The sequence below is a fragment of the Dromaius novaehollandiae genome, chromosome 6 (genome assembly GCF_036370855.1).
Source record: "Dromaius novaehollandiae isolate bDroNov1 chromosome 6, bDroNov1.hap1, whole genome shotgun sequence".
Lineage (NCBI taxonomy): Eukaryota > Metazoa > Chordata > Aves > Casuariiformes > Dromaiidae > Dromaius > Dromaius novaehollandiae.
The window spans coordinates 7,843,896-7,863,081 of NC_088103.1; the positions used below are offsets into that span (position 1 = coordinate 7,843,896).

Consider the following 19,186-nt stretch of genomic DNA (forward strand, 5'->3'; position numbering starts at 1 on the left):
AAATTAAAAAGAATTGCAACACAGGAAAGTGCAGCTGTGTGTGATAAGAATGAGGCGACAGCTAAGCTAGCGCACAAATCCAGTATTAATGACAGTTAATTGAAAATATCATATATTCTACACTTCATCTAAAAATTGACTATTTCTGAAGATGTATTAGAAAATAGTGAGGCTAACTGATCATTTTTAAATCTCGTGTCTTGTGGTAGAGAGATAAAAATATGCAGGAAAGAAAATGTTGGTTAGGAAAAGAAATTATATAAGGACTTCATTTAATGTCATAATTGCTGAAGTGCATGGCAGAATAGCTTTCTTCACAGAGGGCTTGCTTTTTGTAAAGAGGGTGCTTTTCTGAAACCAATCTAAATATGTTTGTCCCTGATTTATTATATATCTTTATATAAATACTAGCAGACAAGAGTCTTCACTAAGGATTCAGAAGCTTCCAACGTCAACTAGTGTGAAACGTGCTTTCACGTATCTTAGGCGTATCCTAATGAGCCAGCTCAAATATCTTTTCTCAAATAAATTTCCTATCAGTTGGGTTTCTCTCTTCTATAACAGTGAATCATGATGCTGGAAACCAGCTGCTTACCTGCCTCTTTTTATAAAGTACAACACCAAATACACCTTAGCCTCATTCCCTGTGTCACATGCAAACATTCACTCTAGAAAAGGAAGAGAGTAAGGCTTTGGTCTAGCCATTTTCCAACAGCATCCTGGAAGGGAACAGTCACAGAAGGCACACAAAGTGACAATGTGAATGCAGGCAGGACAACGTTGTTTATTCAACTAGCTCTAAAAATGCCAAGCATGTGGGTAAGAGAAAGGTCTTGAGAGGAGGCAAAGAATAAACAGCAGTTAAGATTGTTTTTCATTTGCCGTTTTCTCAATATATGTATTTTAAATTATTTGATACATCTCACAGCCTCTACAATCTTTAGACATATAAAATTAAAAAAAATAGTTTTTCAGATTTTGTAAAGATATGTTACTGTTTGAGCAATCCATCAAAGCCAGTCAGACATACAGATGCAAATACATGAAAGCATAGCAACCCTTGCCTAGCTTGCAGTGTATTTAACTAAACATAGCATATGGTCTTCAAAAATTGTACTGCGTAAGTACCATTTCTGACTGTCTTCTGGAACTTTTTGAGTTATACTGCATTGATACATAAAACTTACTGACTAGCCATAATTGTACAAAGTATGTATGAAGGCATAAAGGCAACTCACGTGGTTTAGGGGGTCCACGAGCTCTCACCTTGCCAAGGAACACCTCGGCGTTAACTCGCACTGCTCCTTCTTGGCTTGTTTCCTCTTGTTTGAGATTTACCAGCAACACGTGTCCCTCCAAAAGCAGGCCCAAGCCATTGTAGGGACACACATCTCTAAGACCACCAATATTCAATTATACTAAAACCCCCTAATCTGTAATAACCTTAGCAGAAGGTACTAAAAACTGAGAGTCCTGAGAGTTCAGCCATCTGACCCATGAGCACAGGTCTCAGCTGTCTGTTCTGGTTTTAACTGTAGACATTCAACAAGAAAAAGACAACATAACTCCTACGGGTGAGGAAAGCAAGCTGAGTAGATCTGCTGTACCTATTACCTCCAAGGACACTAATTTTGGAAAGTAATTTTCACCTCTCGCAAAGTGTGTGATTAATGGAGACACAATCATAAAAAAAAAAAAATGAAGGGACTTCTGTTAACTTAACTGATCTCTATCATAAATAAAAACAAACATACCAAATAACCAGAACTCACAAAATTTACAAATTGACCAAAATCTTGACCAAATATTTCTTTCTCAAGGTAAAAGACTGCCACTACTCAGGTAAATAATGAAGTAGTAAAAGGTACAATATAGTGCATTAAATCTTTTCCCTTTGGAAAAAATCACCTTTGTATTACGGTGCTTCCCCAACTCCTATAAATCCAGGAAAAGATGACTTTTTAATGTATGAAAGTAAGTACACATTAAACATACTCTTTATACATACTATTGTAAATTATATAATGTGAAAGCTAGCTAATGCGGCAGGCTGAGCCAGCCAGCTAACACCCTACACCTACGCCTTACTGGATATACATCTTTCATACATGAAATGAAAAATCAACCGAAAGCCTAGTGTCCTAACACAAGAATTTCAAAAGTTTAAACACATATAAAACGAGATTAGGTCACATAACAGTGACTTGCAAAAATTATTCCTCGTGGGAAAATCTACCAGGGAGCAAAAGTACCTAACCCTTGACACGCAGAAAGGAGTAAAGGTTGTGACCAGCCAACAAGACAACTTGCACAAACGGGACTTCTGTAAGAGCCCCAGCAACAGTGAAAACAAGTGATCTTTGCAGGCAGTAGGATAATGACCACCCTGAAGAACAAATAAAAGATACAGACTGGAAAACCAGAGCGATGATAACACAAAGGCATGAACGAGAGCAACTGTGCAAGGGAAAACAGCCTTTTAAATCTCCTCAGAGCTGTTAGCACATGAAAGACTAGAGAAAATCCTTCTCCAATTTAACTTTACAGCAGTGAAACGGCAGAAGCAGGAACAAAATCTCCATTATAAATTTAGTGTCAAGCAGCAAAGAAAAACAAAGGAAAAACACTGTCTCGCTGCACATACCTAACTGGATTCAGTCACTAGCTCACCCAAACAAGCAGCACATTTGACTTCTCCCAGCAGGAGCACAGGTGTCAATAACATAATATTTGAGGCTGCTAAAAGCTGATGAACAAAAGAACATAGCAAAGACTTTACAAGTGCAGCAAAAGCAACCAAAAGTATTCAGAGGCTTGTAGATAGGGTCATAGAGCAAAAGATGAGGAGATGGCTCCCCACAAGCCAAAGAAAAAAGAGATCAAGTGGAAATCTTACTGACGCGAACTAAATCCTAAAGGAGAACGGTCAGATTAATGTTAATGTTTTCAGAAAAAGCAACTGACTGAAAAACAAGAGGTCACGTCTTGAGGTTTTGAAAGGAACCAGCCTACAAGCAATTACATGTTTTTCACCGAAGGATGCCTGAAAACTGAGCATTTTTCCCAGCTGCAGAAGAAAGCCATACCCAGCCCTTCTGTGAATGGATGCGCACCTTTGTGGAGAACGTAATCAGAAAGGACGGGCTGTAGCTGTCTTCTGGTTCGGAAAACAATAAAAGACAAAGCTCCTCAATGCTGCCTGCGCCAAGCTCCATCTCTCACCTCTGTACAGCAAGAGTGACCTTTTGCTATGAAGGGATGCTGGCATGCAGCCAACACTGAGTGAAGACGCAGGAAAGCTGCAGGAAGCTCTTGCTCTTCCCCAGTAGCCGAAGAGGAGGGTGATACCTGACTATCGCATATGACACCAAGAAAGAAACATGCAGTGCATTTCTTAAAACAAACAGAAGTGAAAATGAGTGTACTTATCTTTACAGAGACGATCTTCTTTCTCCAGTGGGATTGTTGAGTCACGCTACTTTATCTTGTCATTTCTACTTTTCTAGGACCTGAAAAACCACTCCTAGAAATATTTCCATTAATTTCCACAGAAATTGAGTTGAGGTCTGCACTGTCTTCATGTATTTGGAAGTTGTGTTTTCTCTGAATCAAATTATCCCCAAAGTGAATAAAAGCCTATCTGGATACAGGGAAAGCTGTATATCATCTTTGCTCTTTGCTCCTGAATTTTTACTATCTTAGCTTTAATATTGAACTAATCAGCCGTATTCCAATATCCAAAGCTAATTATTTGCAGAGATATAGCACGTTTTCCTTGTTTTTTCCTGCTGGTTGCAGGCTAAGGTACTGTACATGACAGAGTGTAAAAGATTGCCAAGTACCCGTAAAGACGACAGCCAGTGAATCACGACAGAGCGGCTGGGTAAGGAATATTGGATTGGATTCCCAATATAGTCCTCCCAGGACTCCCAATGCAGTCCCCTGTCACTACTCACCATTCATCAGTTAAACACTTTGTAATTTTATCAAGTTACATATTAAATAAAAAGTACATTTTCTGTTCCCATGCTTCTCCCTCAATCCCTCCTGGAAGGCTGCTTGTAAAGTGTGATTTCTGTGATTGTTAGAAACATGCACAAAGTTTCCACCCTAAAAGGACTATTTTCTCCCAATAATTCTCATGCCAGCCTTGGTCTTTAGGTCAAATTACCTCTTTCACCTCTGGAAGTTTGCTCCCCAGCATGCCCGCTGCTGTCACTGCTTCAGCCAGTTTCCTACTCACTCTTTCTTGACTTAATCACTATCTTTTCTAGCTTATTAATAATTCCTCATGTAAGAACACATCAAATACTTTACTGAAATCTAGACAGATATCTACAGATCTACAGATATCTATAGATAGTTCGTTCGCAAGTCCTTCACACTGCTGAAGTCAAAACAAAGCATCTGTTGTCTAAATTGCCTAGTTTCCTATCCCGAAACAGACGTACCAAATTTGTACTTCTCCAGTCAGACAGTATCAATTCTGACTTCAGAGTTATTAATTTTTTTTTTAATACTAGAATGCAAAAAGCTGCAATATTCCAGAATTCTGGGATCAAAATTATATGGCCCCTCTCTCTGAAACAGATTGAGCTTTGGGCATTTCCAGTTATATTCACTTCCACCCTGCTCCAACTTCCCCAACTGTCCCCTTTTTCTCTCTGAATTTTGATTCTATTTCATTTGCTTTGGAGAGCAACATTTTCCGACACCCAAAATGCCACTTCTTTTAAAAAAAACAATAAATCTCCTCTTCAATTCCTTGAAGGCTTTCCTTACACCCAGTACATTTCTGAGAGGGTGGTTTACACAGATGCCAGGAATCTTTCTTTCCTGAGCTGAGAATGCAAGTTATAAACAGATTTTCTTTTTTCATCTCTGACCTAAAGACACTGCAACCCCTGACCTAAAGACACTGCAACCCCTTCCACATTGAATTTAATTTGATCCCTTCAGCAGAAGTCCGAGTTAACTAAGGTTCTCAGTTTCGCTGAGTACAAAGCACAGGAAAGAAGGATACTCCTACCTGTAGATGAAAATAATACAAAAAAAGGAAGAAGAAACACAAAAGCCAGGAACAGTTTGTTCTCTGCACCAATCTCTTTCCTTTATTTTGTTTTCTCTAGTCTAATAGAAGCAAAGGAGTAGCAATTACGAGCCATCGGAAGCTGGGTGGTTGGGAACTGTACCTTTGAAGAGGCTTGTTCTAAAGAATTTGATGTTTCCAATATTTCTTTTTCATTCATGCAAAGTGGCTAGGTATAAGAATACACACTGACAAATTTGCTCAAAATAATGCTTTCATCATTAAAAAAAAAAAAAGAAAAGGTATTATCAATGATTTTTTAAAGAGAAAATACAAAGTATGCTCATAGCAGATACAGAACTGAGAGAGAACTGAGAACTTTTAGAGACCTTGCTGGTCTCTGAACTGTCATTTGGTTCAGAATCAAAATCCTCAGAGAAAAATGACTGGACAATGGAGGAAGAAAACAACCTTTGGTCCAGTTTATTGGCCAAAAAGAAAGGCACTCGGCTCTCAAATGCAATGGAGAGTGCTCAAACATGCTTACTGAAGAGCATTCAAAATCCTACACAGAAAAAGACCTGAAGAAGGTAGAGATCAAAATGAGACTCCAGGAGAAAACAAAACAGGTAAGTACACACAGAACAGAAAGCATCACAAACACACTCAATACCTGGTATTCGGTATGTGTCCAGGCTTGTGAAAGGTGTACAGCTTCCTTTACAGAAAGTCACTTTTCAAAGCAACTGCTCACATACACTTTACTGCTGTTGGCCCATCCCGACCTTGGAAATACAAATATTGTTTCCCTCCATTACGGCTAATGCAAACTCAGGAAATAATAGAGGTTCTAGATATACTCTTCAAACTATAACATAGAAGTCTAAGAGTAAGGAAGACCGCACGCTGGATGTATATACATCACCATTTAGGAACTAAAAAAGTGTAGAGAGGGATATGGAAGACACGATGTGGGGCACGACGTGGAGATGCCAGGGCAACCGCGGGGATTTCACAGGTGACACAGCACACGGTTGTGAAACAACGCTTGCAAACAGCTGCAGCAGTACAAGGCAGGGTCCCACCATCCCACCATTATATATGATACATACTATAGAAAATAAGAACTATCACATAAAAATTCCAGACGAGAGAGACTACAGTAGCCCCAATTTGGGCATCTTGTATCCAAAGGTCGGAGGCAGGTATGATCCACAGCACACTACGACAGCTAAGCCCCAGGACACACCACACAACAAATTACTGTCGTAAAAGCAACAGCAGTGCCTTGAGGGAAAGCTGCTGGTCCATGCATCAGCTGATCACAGCTCAGAAGCTAACCACACGCTGCTAATTGTCAGGCCACTTATTTGACATTTATACTCTCTTTCGTGTTTGAGGTGCAAGATGTGTCAGAATAAAGACAGCTTTTTTTTTTTTTTTTTTGAAACTGATTGTTTTCCAAAGCCAAAATGAGCATTTGCAAGGATTATGCTAGCATCAACAGGTGGCTCTTCACTGCAGTTTGCTCTGTTTTAATACGCAAGTTGATTATTTAGAGTAGTCTGTTTGGAGCCTTTGCTGGAGTTAGTTATATGCTATGTATAGAAAACCTGAGAGCATCTGGTTGTAGAGATGATGAAAGACTCAAGATACTGTATCTGTAACCTGTCAGGGAGCAGCAAGGCCCAGATGCTCCTTGATGGAAGGTGAGCAGAAGCAAGGGGCAACCCCAGCATGGGCAGCGCCCTCACCAACGGGGCACCGTCCTGCAACATTTGAGCCGGCCAGCAGAGCTGGGTGCTGGTGATGGGCTCCATCGACTGTCCCAGACCCAGCAAGGGGAGGAACCTGGCCTGGCGTCTGTCCAGTGAGCCCGGCCAAGAGTAAAAGAGACAGGGCCAGAGACAGGGCTGGAGACAAGCTACAATGTACGTCTGCAAGGTCCATCCAGGAGACCTGCTTCCTGCAGCGTTGGTCCACAGTCCAGCCAGGAGACGGGGCAGGAGACTCCAGGCTGAGCTGAAATGGGGCCCTGGGCAGCGGTGGGGGGGGCAAGGGGAGGCTGCTTGGGCCCTTTCATGAGTATTGGGGGCCCTTTGAAAAGAGAAACAAGTTATTTTTGAGAAAAAGGCCTATGTTAAGGTCCATCATGTACTGTCATCTAAGGAGGGTGCATGAACACGCAGCTCCCTGGGAAGGCTTGCCAACATCAACGGGTTCCAACAGTGCTGGACTACAGCCCTGAAAAATACAGCGTTACAGTGTCGGGGACATTTCTTGAGTCGTGTGATGGAGGCTCTAGGCTCAAGATGCTTTTAATGAACACTAAATATAGAACCACAATTCATTATGACTTTCATAATAATTATTATGCATATTATGAATGCTGGTACATTTCTCTCTGCAATTTTTTTCTTGAAATTACTTCAATATATTCTTCCTGATTTCCAGCTTGTGTTTCCCATTCATTCACTTTATGTCTGTTGTTTCAATATACATATTCCTAGTTTATTCTTATGAAATCAAGGTTCTGAAGTTATTCAAAACTGTTTATTGGACATTTTTATTGGAAAAATATATCTGCCCTGAAACACAGGTGGAGTGTTTATGTCTTTTGCTAGCCATAAACGCAATACTGAAGGAAAGAAAATGAGAAATAAAACTCCTTGCTGAGTTCCAGATGTTGATCTGCATTCATACAAAAATTAGTGATATTTTCAGTCTCAAAAACTTGTGTATCCTAAATATCAACTTCCCACTTCTTTTTACCATTTAAATCAAGTACAATTACTCAAATATTCTCTGTGAACAAGCGCAACATGATGAATTACATGTAAAATGTTTACTGAGTAGGATCTGAAATAATAAATTTACTTCACCAGTTTGAAGTCCATCTTCATTCATTCTGAATGATGAGAATATGAAGAAAATGAAGACATTTTTCATCTACTTTGTATGGAAGAAAAAGGACAGCATACTGTGCCAAATACAAGCTCTCTTTTACTAAAGGTATTTCTTGATATAAACTTTCTAGAGTTTCCTCTCCTTAGATTCTCACATCTAAAATTAAATAATACACACTTTAAAAAGCTTAATTACTACTACTATTATTGTAACACATCCTTGTGTTATTCCTAAACAGTTTCTATCATGTACTTGTCTTCTATAGGCATCTGTGTGATGAGTTTAACAAGAAACTGAGACTGTGAGACTGTTTAACAAGAAAAATTAAGGTAGGTGTTCCTCTTGCAGCTAATGACAATATTCTTTCTTTCCCAATCCTAGCTTTCCCATACCGCTTCCCTTAACAAAATAATATGTTTAGGAATTCATGATATTCCAGTTAAACATTTGATCTAAAATTGTTTTGCTGCAACAGCTGTTTGCAAACATTTTTGTCTTTGCATGTTTGCAAGGCAGACCTGGGTTACAGGCTATGCACTGGTAAACAGCAGAGGAACACAGTATAGCAATTCTATAGCCGAGTTATAAATAAGTGCATTAAAAAGAAAAATAAGCCTTAGAATTAAAACTGAAAATTATAGTATTGTTAAAAAGGTCTTTTTTTTTCTCCTCGTGCGCTAGTCTACAGAAGCTACTAGCAGTATAATGGAGGTCCTGGAAGCAGTTTCCTTTTAAAATATACTAACAACCGAAGTTAAATATTTCCATCTTTGTGTATTTCAAATACAGAAAAGTGCAACATAGGAATTTTGTAACATCATATGGGAGGGAATGCTATAGCACATAATACTTTCTTTTTGCTATAGCTAAAGAAAAACCAGGGATGTCTCTCTCCTCTCTTGCCATAAACTCAGACTGCAGGAAAATTACAGCTGTGAGAGTATGTCTACTTGTTGTCAGAAGTAAACTGGCTATGTATTTGAACAGATGCTATTTTAAACTTGATGACAAGACACATTACATTCAGTGAAAATAACGAAGCCACACAGAATCATAGCAATGTTGGTTGGAGGGACATCTCCAGTCCAAACTCCTGCTTAAAGCAGCACTGCTCTGCCACCGTCAAGCCAGGTCAGCCATAGCTTTTGCTTAGAGAAGCCTTAAAGACCTCTAAGAACAATGATGCCATGACCCATCTGAGCAACTTGTACCGGTGTTGCACCACCCTTGGAGTGAAATTTTTTAAGCCCAACCTGAATTTCCCAAGCTGCAATCTGTGGCCTCTTTCTCTTTTTATTTTGCCCGACACTGCCAAAACCAGTTTGCTTCTATCATCTTTTTTCGACCATCAAATAGTTGAAGGATGGATCCACCCTACAGCCCCTCCTTGCCAGCTCCTCAACCTCTCTTCACAGCACATGTGCTCTAGGTCCTTGACCATCCTGACAGCTGGACCCTCTCCAGTTTCTCCACAGCCATCCTGAAGTGGAGGGCCCCAAACCGGAACCTGTACTCCTAGTGCAGCCTCACCAGTGCCCAGGAGAACAGGATAATAAGGTCCCTTCATCTGCTGGGCCCGATCCCTCTTAATGTACCCTACTAGTGGGTTTAACTTACTCATGATTTGAGAGCACCACGCCAGCTGCAGGCTGTACCATGGATCACTACCCGCTGAGGAGAGCAGTCCAGCCAAGTCTCAAACTCACTCAACAGTCTGTTCATGAAGTCCTGCAAAAAAAGGCATGAAGTACTTCAGCTTTTTCCATCAGCTCTCTCACTGCATTGCCTCCCCAACCAACAGCAGACCCACATCTTCCCTTTCCACTCCCACGGCTTCTTCAGAGGTTGAAAACTTCGTGAACATGTCTTTTTTTCAGAAAGCAGTGAAAGAGAAAAATTTAGTTAGTAGCAAAGATCAAGTGAATTTAGGAATAAGAATCAACAGCTAGATAAAAATAAGCACATACACACACCCCTACCTATACATTTATTTTCCTACTTCAGGTTAAGTTATAGGACTTGATCACAGGAAAGGTATGCATCTTGGAAAAATCTAACAAGCCATAAAGGGATATGAAATTTAATCACATATTTTTCCAAAACTAATCACACCACTGAGTATTTCTATATCTCTTATCACGGCAGAAGAGGCCAGGTCTGAAAGCTTCTGAAAATTCCACAATAGGTTCATGCAAAATACTATGTAGTACCTGCTATATATAAGAAATGCATGCAGTCTCAGCACATATGATTAAGATACTTGTAAAAAGGTGAGGCTTGAAGAAAAAGCTACTTAATGAAAATAAGAGAATCTTTAACTTCTTTTACCCCTGTGGTTCTTCCTCCTGTAAAAATCTCCCCTCAGGCTGTTTATCCCACCCTAGGAATACCTGAGCTAATAGAGATCCCTCACATCCCTCTATGTTCCCTTGTGGTATCTTTTCACCATCAAATCAGTTATTTCTTTGGGCTCAACTCTGTCAGTCCTGATACCAACAGTAGTCTATCGTATCACAAAATGGAAGAGGCATTGGGACATCATCCAGCTCATCCCTCTGCTCAGAGAAGATGCATCCAAACCACACGAAGTTTGTGCAAGATAGTACAAAAGACATGTCAAAGGTGAGTTAGTCTCTTCAAAGGAGTAACTCTATACTCATAGCACATTTAATGAATCTTATCTGAAATATGGCTGGTATTTTTCCCAATAATGGAAATCTGAATTCTTTCCTCTGTTCCCCCCACCTCTTCTTGTGCTCTTTCCAGCTGTCAACTGCTATCCCACTCCTTTTTTTTTCCTAGTTGCACATGTACAAAGATGCCACTGAAAGGAACAAGAATGAAAAACAATCTATTACATTACTATGTTTTTAAAAGCTCAGAGTTTAGTTTTTAGAGTCACAACATCTAAAACTTCCAGCAGGTTTCTTACAGCAGTCCTACAAAGGGATCTAAAAAAACCTGCCACTTTTCTAAAGATTTGCAGAAGCTTCCTTGGTGAAACTCACTGGATTTTCTAATTAGTGTACCGCTCGCTGTGTCATGCCTATCTGAAAAGCCAATCACCTCTTCTTAGTGTATCCTGGCTTTTGATTTAGTATATTTGATCCTAAATGAGAACTCTGCAAAGAATAGCAATAATAAGGCTATAAAAAGACACAGAACGGTTAAGGCATTTTAGGCATCTGTTGGCATCCACTGATGGAACAGGACAACAGTTGTCTAGACATGCTTTCACAACAGATTGGATCTGGAAATTTTACTTACCACTTTCTGCGATGCACAGGGTTATTCATCTAGCTATGATCACTTAAATCCATTATTCCAATTTCGTCCTATCATGCTCAAAACCTGCCTTATTAGCTAAAGACCATGCACATGCTTTGTATGCCTTTCTCCCCGCACCAGCCTAACAAACCTTCCATTTTGTACTATGCATACAAATACCCACACCAGGGATCCTCCTCTAGAGCAGCTGTCCACGCACTGTCAAATTTTAAGTTTAAATACGATTTAAATTCTTCTGATGCTGCTTTCCATTTCTTTGTTTGCTTCTGGCAGTCAGATACCTATTTCCCATATAGTTCTCCTGTCGCTGTATAACACCCAGCCAGCTTCCAGAAGAACAAAAACTGAAGGCTGATTCTAACTTTATTGCAAAACAAGATGCTAATACCATTGCAGGATTGTTAGCTTTATTTTTTTCTAGTACCGTGAAGGTTATCTTTCTTCCAAACTGAGCACATGTGACATCTGATAGGGCTAAAGCTGCCACGATTGCTCTTTTTTTTGTGATTCTGATTTTGTGATTCTAATGTTTAGAGGATCTGTTAATGAAAATATATATACATACACATATACATATACACACATATATATGTGTGTATATATATATGCGCAGAGGAGCCTGAAACAAACACTGACCACTTGGTAAACAAAGAAGCAAAGTTAGTATCAGAAATAGCACTGCAGCTCCACTGAACACTTCTGGAGGAATCTCACTACAGGAAATTCTAAAAGTCAAAAGTCCTGAAAAAGTTCTTCTGTTTTCCTTCCTTATTTTCTCTTCTTCAAGAATTCAACACCAATCTGATTTTTAAAGTATTATTAGCTTCTCCTTAAAGGGTGAAAAAAAATGTCATTGAGTTTCACATCAGATAAAATCCACAAGTGCATGTACACACACACACAGCCCTTTGCAGAACTTCCCAATTATTGAATGAAATGTAAATAGTTATGCCCCACTCTTGTCAGTATGGATTTTGCAACCTCCTACTCCTCTAGTTTTTCACATCCTTAAGAAATGAAATTGTAGTTGAATAATTAAAATTGCACTATTTTTTAAAGTCTCAAGCTTACAAACTCCTACTACGAAACAGAGGGTATAAAAGCAACAGTCCATGAAATATTAGCATAAAAAAAATCTGTTATCAAGAGGTCTACTGATAAACTATGTCTTGCAAAACCCCAACAGAGGAATTTGCTCTGTGGTCACTCTGCCCTGCTGCCACCGCCAACCCCTTCCACTCACAGCATCTCTTCTCCTGGCTCTGCCCTTCCCGCAGCGATGGAGTTTGGGGAAAAAAGAAGCAGACAGCAACGTTTTGCATTGACTACAGAGGAGTAATAGCGAAAACGGCGACAGTCTGAATGTCCCCAGTAAGCGACCATATGTAAGAAAAACATTCAGTCTGCCAAATACGAAAGGCTAGGCAGGACAGGTTCTCATTTCCTGCAAAGTTGACAGGGTGGCAGCAAAGGCAACAGCAAGGAACGCTAACGTAACTTGCCCTTAGGAGATCCAACACAGGCTGCGTTTGACACCTTTCCAGCCAGTTTTAGTATTTCTCACCTACACCCCAGTCTTCAGTGCAGCAATACCTAAATATTGCATTCATTACAATCAGTACAAACCTGATGATTTATTTTATAACTTGAGAAACAAACATAAAAACATTATACTTCGGACATACTCTGAATTTGCCAAGCAACCATACAAGTGCATGCAAATGGCTGGATCTTCCTCATGAGCTGGGTGCATATAACACTACCTTAATGGCACACATTGAATCTGAACTCTCTTGAGTTTGAACACACTGAAGGAAGAAATTCAAGGAATTAAACCTGCCTTTGTGTTAATCAGGTTCTGGAAATCAGTCATAATGTTTTCTAAATAATTTTGCTTTCCAAGTGTAGCAATGAATCACCTCAGAAAGACAAGTCTTGTCCCAATCTAGTCCCCAGTCTTCTTTTTTCCCCCAAAAATGGCTGCAATTAGATATACTCTTTTTTTTTTCAAGTTCCTGTACATTTGGTGATTTAGCTTTGCCATGCCAAATTTCAGCAACGACCAGCTGAACTTTTAAATTTTGAAGCCAGGAAACATGCTCTCAGTGCCGGCTGCTCATTTGATCGATGCTCTGATCTATCGTATCGATTCTGTTTTGTCACCTCAATGGGTTGCAGGATTTTTTTCAGTGAGGCTCAGTTTAACACCTGGTTTCAGCTGTGCTTTCAAATCATTAATGTAATCTATATGGATACCTGCAGTGCAGGAAGCCATACCTGCACACATTTGGGGAAATATTTTATTTTGTAGCCTATTTGTCCTTAAAAAAACCAAACACATAAACAAAGAACTTGAATGGCTGTCACTGAATATAGCCAGGGATCTGAACAAGGAGGGCTAAATAATATAACTATTTTTTAGTTATTGTTATTTAGTTATTATCTTTTCCCCCTAGTTTTTAGATACATCACTTACTCGGTTATTTCCTTACTCTTATGATATATCTGCTAAATTTACAATGACCTCCTCTATAGTGCTTATGATAATGAAGGCTCCATCCAGTCATGGAAAAAAAAATTCTGTTGAAGTAGTTCACTGTTCACTTATTCTTAAATGTAATATTGGGACAGCTTATTTCCTTATTTCAGAAAAATATGTTTTCATGGTCAGTCAAAATCAGGTGGTTGCATTTCTTTTCTACTTACAGTAACCGGTGTATCACTTTCCAAGTTTACGTTAACTGCAGATATATGCTTCTGTGCATATACAGCAAGACATACGAAATACAGCTTTTCTGCTGTGGTTGCCAATTAGAAGTTTAGAGGCTGCTACTTAAACAATAAAACCAAAACAACTTGCATTAAGAAAGCAACTGGAAAATGACTGACCTCGGCCATATAAAACACCTTCTTTTTCCCTTAATTTTATAATGTCTACAATTCTTCCCCGGGATCCTACTGGTAATTAAAGCTATAAAAGATTAACTATGCTCGTTAGGGCACGCTCAGAAGAAAGTTTCATGTGACAGGCCAACAAGTAAGCAGGACTGACGTTTCACCTTTCAAATGCAGCAGCTGCCGGGCGCTCCCGCAATGCATCCGCCAGGAGGTTTCACACTGGGGAAACAGCTGGCAGAAACTCCCTGGCTGTAATCTTTCATGTAAAAAGCCTGCCTCAACAAGCAGACCAGAAACGCATTTAAAGCTACCTAGATTGCAAGTGTTAATTGTTTACATGCAGCATAAAAGATCTTCAAACAGATGCACACATTTGAAGGAAGAATAAACAGAAATCAATGCTTAGTACTATCACTTAAAGGCCTCTCTTCATTTCAGAGCAAACCAAATCAAGCCGTGCTCTCACGATGGCCTTGCAAATCAGAAGTGAAAATGACATTGTGGAAAGCTCGTATTGCAGATAAAGAGGCAGCATAAGGCAGAAATGAAGAGTCTTGCGATGATCAAAAGATTAAGGCCAGGGAGCGTACTCTGAAGAACAGTATTTTCAAGGAGTACATTACCAGTACACAGCTAACATGAACAAGTCTTTACCAAGGAAGTTAAATAATGGTGTTAACAGGAAACCAATAAAAACAAAATTCAAAATAGCCTTTAAATGAACAAGCTACACAAGCAGCCTTTCTGCTTCTTCACTAGAAGAGGAGAGCTGATTAAGAGTGCTCATACATACCAGCATTCATTAGTGGTCACTGCTACATTAAAGGGACCTATTATACTATTCCCCGGAGTGAAAGCAGTAGGTATTACTATTATGTCAGATTCTGTGGTATGTAACTTGTTTATCTTTTAACAGAGTTTCCCTAAATTACAAAATTTCTGAAGTACCTTAAGCTGTTGACTAGGTATCCAGGTTTTGGGCAGATTTTCAATGAGATCAGTAATGACTCCCAGACTCAAGTGATTATAATTAGGGATGGGATAAGACATTGGAAATACTCATTCTTATAAAGGTTTTATTCTGTATTGGAATGAAAAAAGAAAGTTCATTAAGGTAAATTCTATACAGGTAAATTAAAAGGCCACATAGTTAAAGAAATGACCATTGAACTGGACTGAAAAGCAAGATATCTGGACTCTGTTCCTAACCCTAGCAGAGATGAGGCTTCAAGCAGATCTGTTATTTCATCTCTGACTGCTTACCCACTGTCAAATGTAGGAAATTTTATTTATATTTGGTAACATAATAAGTGTTATCTACCCCAGAAAAGTATAAGCAAAGCGGACTGCAGGCCTGCCAGAAGGTGCTGTGGAGGCACAGCATTTTGAAACCTGGTAATTGCTAGGAGCGAGGAAGACAAGTGCCACGGCAAGCAGTGTGGCTGGACAATACTTCGGGACGGGACGGGTTCACAGGGGTGCTTAGGCAGTTAAACCCACAGCTGATGTCCTGCAAACTCCTGAAGAGTGCCGTCAGCAGCTACACATGCCCATGTTTCACAAGCACTTTTTTATTTATTTATTTATTTTAAACGTCCTTTAAGTTCCTTCCTTCAAAGACCGATGCCACGTCACGTGCGCTTGTCACTGAGCTAGACAGCTCAGCACTCAACTCATGTATAAACCCTGGCGGGAGCAAAAATTGATAGATTTGTGTGTGTGTGTCCCCTTGAGCTGACCAAGCTAGTCTTCAGCGAGTTTATTGTGTATCAGTCGAATCAAGCTCTAGAGAAAACGCACTAGTATCTGGCACTTTCTTTCAAAACGCTGCTGCTCCTGGGCCTTGTTTTAGTGTAGCAGTCAAAAGATTAGCACTCTCACCTAGGAAGCGGAAGACCTGGGTTTGGGTCCCTGTTTTCCCCGAAGGGATTCAAAGGCACAGCTCACATCCCCCTTTGTCTGGGAACCTGCCTCAGACATTTCAGTTTGGAGTAATTTTAAATTAAAGCTAAACAAAAAGCACTCTTAAAAAGCTATACTTAAAAAAAAAGCTTGCTTAATTTAAAAAAAAAAAAAGCTGAAACAAAGCATTTATTTTTCTTCCATAATATTTTACAGATTTTCAAGGTGAAAAAAAATGACAGCTTCACTAGCAATGACTTGTTAAATGCTACCATGTCAAGAGATCTGAACACTTTGAAAAAGAAGGTTTTGACTAGAAACTACTGCTTTGCTCTAGCTGTAATCACATCCCCTTTGGTTGTATTACAGCTTGGAGAAGCTTCAAGTCTAAGACAAAAAGCTGGCTTAGAATTTGCCTCTAGGAAAAAAGCTGCTTCCTAATAATAACTCCCATCCTTTTAAGAGTCATTGCAATTCCCAAGCAGAGTGTTCTCCTTGTAGAGAAACACGGGCAAGTTGTCTCCAATGCCCACCTCCCTCAGTCTTTGTCGCACCTTTTCATCTTTTTAAATCTAGCATATTCCTAATACTGGCCAAGGAAAAGTTATGCTTTTTTGGCTATGGAACTCACGACGTCCGTGCCGACTATCAAGCGCAATCATCTTCTCCAAAGAGGAAAAGGGGACAGAAGAAGGAACACAGGTCTGAAGTGAAAGTACAAAACTGGCTCTCCGTCATTTCGGCTGAAGGCAGGTCTCAGGATGCAAGTATCTGGATACCACAGCTGCCACTTGAAAAGCCATCTTTTCTACTGCTCTGTATGTGCAAACTCATTGGAAAACAGATGAGTGATCTGTCTTAAAAAAAAATATCAGCACTTTTAAGACAACGATTCAAATAGTCAAAGCTGAGTTGTCCTTCAGATGTCTGTTCAAAATTTTCCCAAAGGCTCTTACTTCCTCACAACATTTAGGATGAATGAAATGAAACAAATTGTTCTTATACCAACAGGGAGAGAAAACGCATCCTGAACTACTCCCTCAATAATAAAGTCGGTGTGACAACCTTCCCGTCCCCTGGTGTTTTCCACCTCTTGCAATACAGCTACATACATGGGGAGGCGAGGGGAGGGAGGGAGGGAGGACCTCCTTTCTTGCCTAGATAAACACCTCATTGCAGAACAGGACCAAACCAAAAACACGAATAGGGATGCAATATCACGCCATAGTCCATTCCTCCCAAGCTAAACACAAAAAATATTTGTAAACTCAAGGTGAAAACTGCATGCTTTACAGAGACTACAGCTTTCCAAACACAAACATGCTAATAAAGGCATATATTTGAAAGAGGATCAAGCAAGAAGGATGGCAGTTAAAAGCCACTAGTTGACAAGAAAGCCAAAGATTCCTAAAAAAATTCTGCAGTCCTGTTTTAAGCAGCTCATATCTATTTTGCAGAAGAAAAGAACTAAAACTCCATAGAAATACCAACTATTTAGGAAGCACTATTACGGCAACATTTCAGTAATGTACTTCAATACCATTTTTACTGGCTACAGCCTTTAAACTGGAACCCTCTAAACAGCAACCCAACTCAGAGAAAGAATTGCACGAAAGTACAGATAACTTAAAAAAAAAAAAAAAAACTTGAAAATTGTATTGTAGGTCCTGACAAGTCTGCATAGAGGAATTCCTCCTAATCACATCTCGTTTTTTTTTCTCAGCAGTCTCCCACATATTCCTATTTATTTCCCAGGTCAATTTTTTGAGACATTCATCTGAATGCAGCAGTCCTGCACTGAAAAGATTTAGCTGTTTCTGAAATATTATGCTACTTTTGCCAGCAACAACTGTAGGCCTGAGCACAGCACGATTTTATCAAACACTGTCAAGCTTTTATCTAATTATACTCTGGAAAAAGTCTGTTACTCAACAAATTTAAAACAATATAAATGTTACAGATGAAATAATCACTGGACTTCAAATTTATTGCTGGTGTGAGTGGAAGCTCCTAGGGTGGTGGAAGCAAGCTGGCTGATTGCAGATTTGTAAAGAACCAACATCCCCCCACCCTGTGGATACTCATAAAAGTGTATTCACGATCTCCCTTCAGTATCCTTCTGTTGTACAATACTACTGCAAGGCGACTATTTAGTTCTCTCTTTTATCTACGGAATAATCAATAAAGGTTTCCTTTAGGGAAACGCTGCAAGGAGAAGGCATGTTTTTTATGAACCGTTGTTAAAGCTGGCTGTGTTTCTACAGGAAATGTCTCATGAACAAAAGGGAAAAAAGGTATTATTTCTCCCTATCTGAAAGGGCAAAATTTATGTCTTAAGAGGGTGCGCAACACGAACAACAATGCAGATGCTTTGTACCCTTCAAGAATTTGGCCTGCTGAAAATCAGAAGCCGAAAACACCTTTCAGGTAATTTGTCTCCCTTCCTCCCGGTGCACAAGCACTCCTAAAACATCACTAACTTTTAACAAACTCTTTAAGCTACATTCAATGACGTCTCTGTTTCTTTTAAATCAAAGTATGAAGAGTTCAGATAAGAAAGCTCTGGGGGGGCAGAGAACCAAGGGCACGGGCTATGGAGAGGCACAGGGCCCCGTTCAGCAGACAAGCGGTGCTGAGCACAGGCTCTGCAGAGCACCACCATGCCTCTGTGTGTCGATTCGAGTCTGCCGAGGCACATCCTGCTTCAAACCCTACCGAGCAACCGTCAATGACCATTGAGGGTCTACACTGTAAATAAAAACGATCATTTAAAACGAAAGCCACCATGGTGATGAGAGCTACGTCATCAACCAGCCAGAGAAAGCAGGATGGTCCCCTCTATCCACTACGAATGACCATCTTTGATTTAAAAAAAAAAAAGAAAAAAAAGAAGAAAAAGAAGAAAAAAAGAAAAAAGATAACTTTCACAGTCTGCAGGTAGCCTCTGCTGTGCTATTCTTTAGGACAAGTACTAGCACATTTTTCTTCATTTTCTCCTTCACTGACGATGTCCCTCTTCTGATCCTTTGGGGATATAGCTCTGCTAGTACATTTTCATTTATTGAGCCCAGGTCAGGGACTGCCAAAACAAATGGAGTAACGCTCTCTTATAAAATACATTTGCCAGTGCTGAAAGGTCAAGCACACAATATATACACACAT

At 39.7% G+C, this 19,186-nt stretch overlaps 1 protein-coding gene across 5 annotated transcripts in view; it reads right to left on the reverse strand.

Annotated features, from left to right (window-relative positions):
• LOC112981614 (protocadherin-15) overlaps window positions 1-19,186 on the reverse strand; it is a 1,192,166-nt gene that overhangs the window by 472,673 nt on the left and 700,307 nt on the right. For all 5 annotated transcript variants that reach the window (XM_064513568.1, XM_064513569.1, XM_064513570.1 and 2 more), the window contains one exon: window positions 9,554-9,664. The gene's annotated coding sequence lies outside the window, so the exon portion shown is untranslated. The remainder of the gene's footprint in view (window positions 1-9,553; window positions 9,665-19,186) is intronic.